The following is a 6,361-nucleotide window of genomic DNA, read 5'->3' on the forward strand; positions in this document are numbered from 1 at the left end:
TACATGCATACAAATCTCTTCCCAGCAATTTACGGTCATTGCATTTGAAATCATTTCGTGCCTTGTTTGCAGAGATCATTACCATCTTCTAAATGGTAATTATTATCTTCTAACTGACATGTACATACAGATCCCCCAAATACCTTTATTTCGTCGATTGTGATTGAATTTATTTTGCTACGATTTTGTAACCTGTGCCTATTGGATTCAAATGTCAAAAGTTCTAGAAATTCCTTGCCAAACGTAAACATTTCCAGTGGTGTTTTGTCTTGATAAGCAGTGCATTTGGGTTTCAATTCACTGTATTCGGTAGATCTTTATCTATCCAATTCACAGTTTTCTCAAACTGACATTTAAAATAAAATGTCTAAAATTGCTAATTATGAATAAAAAAATGGCAGTATAAGAAAATGTAAGCAATATTATATAATGTTTACTATGAGAAATTTACTAACTTGGAAACAGAAGTAGCAGCCATTTTCCAAATAGCAATGCTTTACTTAGTGATGCTATACAGCCATCTATGATCGACAGTTGAAAGTTCTAATAATATAGAATGAATAAACACAGGAATGGAATCTGTTAAGGCATTTACAGAAGAATAAACAAATTTAAACTTTTGTCCACTAGAGTGGACATGATGCAACAAATGGTTAAGGTGAGCTAGCAGGTATGATAGCTGATTTACACTCACAGCGAGACTTTTCTGCATTGCCAGAAGATGTGAAAAAAAGGTGTTCTTAAACTCTCCGTAGTCCGAATAAATTTTGCCAACGAGAGTAAATTAGCGATTGACCTTTGTAATCAAGTTCGCAAAGATCTGGCTGGAGAATATCCTATTCTTTTTCAGCAGCTTCTTTGGAGGGGAATCATTACATCACTGAACACTATTAGTTTCATCCCGGTTTTGCCTGATAACAGGCTATCTAGATGGATATTTGTAGTTTTCGTCTTGGTTCACATGATTACGAGCCACTTTCCTTAAAACATCCTCTGCAATCCCTTAAAACATCCTCTAAATCAATCCCTTAGAGAGATAATTTTTAAGGATTTTTTCCCTTATCATTCAATCATCAATCAACCCAAAAGTAAATCAGCTGATTATTTGAAACAAGAGGCCTATTTTCCAGCCCGGGAAATAAGGCGTTTGATAGATGATTTTCTTTAAGATTAATCAGTTTTCGGTTTTAAGTTTAGGTAAGATACAGGCAACTCTTTATTTTATTTCAAAATTTAGATGAAATTTACGATAATTTAATGACACAAACTCTTCTAAATTTTGTCCAAATTTCGATACGATATTTTTTGTGAAAATATATGAGTACTGCTAGTCCGTGTAATAATAGTAAATATATGACAGTATCATAGCATGTCGAAAAAGGAAAAGTTTGATAAAGGCTATGTTAACAATAGTCAAAAAGGTGCGTATTAAACATTCTCCCTTTTACTGAAGCACACGGTATCCTATGCACCTTCATGAGTCTAACAAGTCTACTGTTGTATCTAAGCTGCTGTTGTGTGACCTCCGTGGAAGAAAATCTACTAGCTGTGCACCACTGTGTCTGCACAAGCGACATTTATATATTGTTGAGTTACATGAGATAAAGCAAATGAACATTACTAGCTTTGATTGTGAATTGAAACCAATTCATATGATCCTACAATAACTTTACTGTAGATTTGTCTTCAGGGTAATGCCAACAACACAACGTATTTGTTAATGTCGACTCTAGTATTAAGGTGAGTGCCTGCTCATTGCGGATTAAAGCGAAATGAAATCGCAGATTTTCTGGAACTAAAGCGCAAAGAAAGGAAAAGTTGTTCTCCGGACATCTAGAAATTTATCGGCCTTTCATTCTGCTGATAAGCATGAAATTTAGAAAGATTCATGATTCAAAATTTTGCGTAAAGCCTGGGGGGGAAGACAGTGTGTTCTGGACAAGGGCTACTTTATTCCAAATTTTTCTCCTACAGCTGTGACATCGTTCCGTCTACTAAATGGGCAGGATTGGTTCAATGCTGCTCTGTGTTTGCTCAGGAATTCACCAGTGTGACTATGATTAGCCCATGCACAAAGAACATTTAAACATGTGCCTTGCACTTATACGTTTTAATTCTATAATCATAAAGTACTGGAAGAAAAGAAGGCTAATGGGTTAAGTTTCAAAAGTCAGACATTTGTAAATAAATAAATAAATAATTATAAGTATGACTTATATAAAAAGTAATCCAGTATTAATCTTCTTTAGAATCTTTGAGAACTATGGCCCAATTCTCTGCAAATTAGATCAGAGATTTTCTATAAGATTCTGCAAAGTTTTAGGCACAGAGTCATGCGTAAAGATTCTGTAGCTATAGTGGATGATATTTTATAGACATTTGTGCAGAAATTCCAGAAAATTGTACAGTTTCTGAAGGTCCCACATGTAGAATCTTATATAATTGAAAAAAGAACCGACTAATAAAGTTCTATTGAAAATATAAGGTCCAGTTTATCGAAAATTAGGCCATAATTCAAAAGTATTCTAAAACGTTTCTTTGCTTTAATTTTGTATAAAAGATCTTATAAGACTTTTGAGAATTTAAAAGCATTATTACATAAAATATTTCTTTTGGAATTAAAAAGAGCGAATTAAATTTTCATTTTGGAATACAATTAATCCCACGCGGAAAGGAGTTGCAAGAAAATGAAGCTCATAAAGTTTACAGACATGAAAAAAGAAATTATATGCTATATCGCTGAAAATATAAGATGTTCTTGCTGAGAACATTTAAATGTTATGAATCGTGAAACGGAGGGAACACTGGATGGATATGATATGTGCTTATGTTCGTAGCTTAGGCCCACCACAAACCAAGCGGTAAAATGGCTGAACATTGGTAGTTTGTGTCCGGTATAAATCTCTGCGAAGGAGCTACTATATGCGAATTTATATAGGTTTTATCCTATGTACAGGGTAAATTACTTTATTTAGACTTATGTATAGCTCGTTCATATATGGCTTGCCTATTTCGTTGAAATTTGGCGTATCCGTTACATGGGCCATTGGGGAAAAGAAAACTGCAATAAAAAATAATAGTTCAAATATCGAACACCAAGGGAGAAGGGCATGAAGAACAAAAAACTCAAATTGGAAAAAACAAAGCTTTATTCAATCACAGCATTTGTTCAATATGCATTCCACTTGCGTCAATCACAAGTTCATGCTACAGCGTGTCCAACAATAATGCGAAAGTTTTCTCGATGAATTGCAGCAACATGATGTGTTATACTAACTTTCAATTCTGGCATAGTCCGTACTCTTCCTCCATAGATATGATCTTCCAGGAATCTCCACAAGAAGTCACAAATATTCAAGTCCAGAGGCAGGGCAGTAGGGAAACATTTCGAAATTACTTGATCATATTTAAAGCGGGCACAAAGCAATGCCTTCTTTGGTACTGCAATGTGAGATGATGCACCATCTTGCGTTAAGAAGCAGTCACCAAACATTCTAGTTTTTGTAAGGCAAGAATGACTTGCTGTTTAAGAAGTTCGCAGTAACGGGACTCACGATAAAACACCTTTGAGGACCTTGAGAAGTTTTCTGCTCAAAGAAAAAGGACCAATAACGGAATTAACAGTAAAACCGCACCATACAGTAATGTAATCAGGATTCAGAGAATGTTTTCATGCAGAGTATACAGACTTGAAGGACCATATGTGACAGTTTTGTACCATACTCGACGTTAAGAACATATGTGACAGTTTCAAATATTAACCGCTTCGTCTGGGGCAAAATACAATTTGACCGAACACAAAAATGTTCCAAGGCTATGTATGCACTGTCAAAGGCTACTCTGGCCAAAAGAAGGCTAGCACAATGAGGTTTTCTATCCGAGTCTGCAGGATGCAGCTCTTGCAGAACTTGAATTTTATATAGATACCACTTTACAACTGATCGCAGAATCTTTCGTACCAACTGTCAGATAAATCCCGACCAACTGTCAAATAAATCACGTGACATCGCTCGAGCACTAGTCGAAAAATATTGAGAAACCTTTTTTTCGCGGTAACACAACATAAGTACCTAAGTACATTTCAGAATAATTGCTGGAGAGCATGGGGGAAACAGAAGTTTAAGTATGAATGAAAGTGTATGAGGGCCAAATGAGACAATAAAAGAAGGGTAATTGTAAGAGTTATGGAAAATCTTTGTAAGATTTATTACTAATGCTGTTTCCTTCCAGATATGGAAGGACCAAGACTAAAACCAAGAGAATAACTTTTGGAGTAAAAGAAGTTGATGTATGTAAAGAAAGCAGATGAAAAATTGTAAAATTTTATTTTCTAGCTTTAGTCTAGCTTTAGATTTGTTGTAAAGTTGGCTCTAACAACAGAAGTTAAGATGCATTTAGTTAATGAAAGTGTTAAAAGTGTGCAGTTAACACAGAAAGTTTTCAGACTTTAAGTCTTAAACAAGACGGTTTAGAGACCTTTAGCTTGCGACTATTTAAAATCTGGTCGGAAGCTATGTAAGGATTATGTTAATTTTATTAACTGTTAAATTTTGAGTTAAACTTCTTTCTTGTCAAATCCTTAACTTCAACTTACTACTTCTGGCCAGAACGTAGTTTTAGAATCACGTCTGAATAATAACAAGGAGGCGCGAAGTTCTTTGGTCTTAACGAGAGAGTTACCAGGTATTCTGTCTGCACGCATCAGCCTTTTTAGGCTGTTCTCTCGTAAGCTATTATTACGCTCGGCCGTACTCAGGCCCTTGATAGCTTCGCAGTCATCTCGTGTTTTAAAGGGCCAACTCGGTTAGAATCTTGATAGCTTCGGCTATATTTCTTTAGTTTAGATTAGTTTAAGTTCAAGCTCAAGTGTCGGCTTTTATTGTACACTACAAGACGGAGTTCTGTTAAATCTTATCTGAATAATAAAGGGTTATTTACCCTTCCATCTTGTTGTTTCTTGTCACACGAACTCAACCGATTATTCACTTATCAGTTCTTAAGAATCTTCACGTTCAACAGTAACTTAGAATCACACTGTGAGAAAATCCAAAATAACAATCTAAATACAGTTATAATATCTGCTTTCCTGTTTATGCTTCTAAAGGACGATCCAATCATTTCACTACGTTTTTATTCCCCAGAAATGTAGAAGAATTACATCATAGAGTTTATTGAATGGTTTTGCAGAACTGCTTGCAAAATATGTATGTGTTTATGTATATCCTATCTGACGTATGTATTTAAGTGTACATACAAAATTTGTACGTGCATATGTTTATGAATATCGTCTAAGTGGCAAACACTGGGCAGGATATGCTTCATGCATATTGACTTCTTTATGTATGTTACATTTGAATAATCCTTATAAAAATCTGTAAAGATAGGCTGTACTGAAGCATTACCCCTAAAACAGAAGGCGGATTCCCTCTTGATGTTACATATATAGGAAAAACAAGTCCTGCTTTATAAACAGAAAGCGGATTCTCTCTTGATGTTACATATATAAGAAAAAGAAGTCCTGCTTCATAAAGAAAGGAAAGCAAGGATATCTAGCCTTCACAAAATGTAAATATATGTAATTAAAGAAGCATCATTCAGAGTTTTTTAATTGTCAGTGATCTGAACGTTCAGATTCAATTCTCAGTAGAAGCAAAATCTGGACAAAATAAGACAAAAAAATTTTTCTTATTAAAAAAGGCAACACAATAGCTTTTTTCAATAAAAGTTTTGCTTTGAATTTATATTTGGTAATATTTGTAGATGTCAATTCAAAAATTCCTTCTAATAAAAATAAATAAAGTAATTTTCTAATCTTCAGGCAAATAAGTTTGTGTTTTATGCTGTGGCGTAGCTATAGCTTTTGCCGCCCCTCTTGATATACAAATTAATAACTAAAAAATTGACTTTTAGAGTAATAAACTGTATATTTTTGACTAAAATTTCTAAATCCAACGCTTTAAAATTATATTATTATTTTTTCTTTTTCTTTTTTTGTTTGCAAAACCATCGATGATATCGTAGACGTCTATTGATTGCTCCAATTGTTGATGTATATAGTATGAAAAGATTTCTTATGCAATAATATTACACCATTTGGAAATTTGTTGTGGAGATTGTATTTTAGAATAAGCAGCAAAAATTAAAAAGGATCCTCCTTCGACATTCCTGTTTCATTTTCTCTAGCAATAACGAAAATAAAACTCTGAAATACTTCTCTTAACGAGAAATTCTTTCTTGTTAATGACATCTTGATATAGTTTAATTAATATTCGTAATTTTCTTTCAGAGATTTCGTTGAAATTAAAAGTGTATAATAAGAGCATGTAGCTGCTGAAATCTCTTGTAATAAGCTATTATTTTT

Source organism: Stegodyphus dumicola, chromosome 7 (genome assembly GCF_044657685.1).
Source record: "Stegodyphus dumicola isolate Sdum_Otavi_A_Nest chromosome 7, ASM4465768v1".
Taxonomy (NCBI): domain Eukaryota; kingdom Metazoa; phylum Arthropoda; class Arachnida; order Araneae; family Eresidae; genus Stegodyphus; species Stegodyphus dumicola.